We start from the raw sequence: 838 nt of genomic DNA, 5'->3' as shown, positions 1-838 counted from the left end.
ATGCAAGCTACTCCGTGGGGAAAACATACAGCATGGCAGTACGTACGTCATTATCGACGCTATGACCACGTACGCAACGGGCGCGACGTTAATCAGAGTTTGACCACACTTCTTTATACCCACTACACAAGACTCATAATTAGCACCGCCGGGTGATGATCGTCTTCTTTTTTTCAACAACCTTTTTATATAATCTGCAGGCCACGACTGCAAGACGTCAGATTAACAATCCTCAAGGCTCCAGCCTCCCCTACAAATACCGGAGCCTGTCCGGCTTGTTTCTTCACCAGCTACCTATACTGCAAGACAAAGCAAAGCAATTTAGGAAACAACCAGTTTTACTGTGGAATTGTCTAGCTGCCGATCGGCAATGGCGACCAAGATCTACATCGTGTAATGCTCCGCCTATACTCTGCTCACTCTTGTTCCGGCTAGTTAGCTCAGTGATTTGATTATTACTCCATTTTTTTTTTGTTCATCTGCATACTATTCGACATGGGGACACGTCGCGACGCTTGCGGAGGAGATTAAGAAGGGCGCCGACTCCGTCCCTGGCGTCGAGGTCACCATCTGGCGGGTGCCCGAGACGCTGCCAGAGGATGTGCTGGGGAAGATGCACGCGGCGCCTGGGCGTGAGGATCATCCCGTCATCACAGCGAGAGTATTTAACCAAAAACTACCACAATTCACGGAACCGTGACGAAAAACTATCACTTTACGATTTTGTCCCGAAAACTACCACTTTTTTGCTAATCTCTGACTAAAAACTACCATGTGTGTAAATCAACAGATTCATCCATTTTAAACACGTTTATGATAGACCTGGCCCGCATGTAAG

General features: G+C 47.5%; 1 pseudogene; it reads left to right on the top strand.

Annotated features, from left to right (window-relative positions):
- The first annotated feature begins 370 nt into the window (after positions 1-370).
- LOC123041285 (quinone-oxidoreductase QR2-like) overlaps positions 371-838 on the top strand; it is a 2,799-nt pseudogene continuing 2,331 nt past the window's right edge.

The sequence above is a fragment of the Triticum aestivum genome, chromosome 2B, assembly GCF_018294505.1.
Source record: "Triticum aestivum cultivar Chinese Spring chromosome 2B, IWGSC CS RefSeq v2.1, whole genome shotgun sequence".
In the NCBI taxonomy this organism is placed as follows: Eukaryota; Viridiplantae; Streptophyta; class Magnoliopsida; order Poales; family Poaceae; genus Triticum; species Triticum aestivum.
The sequence above is the reverse complement of the archived record's forward strand: the minus strand, read 5'-3'. Positions and strand labels throughout refer to the sequence as shown.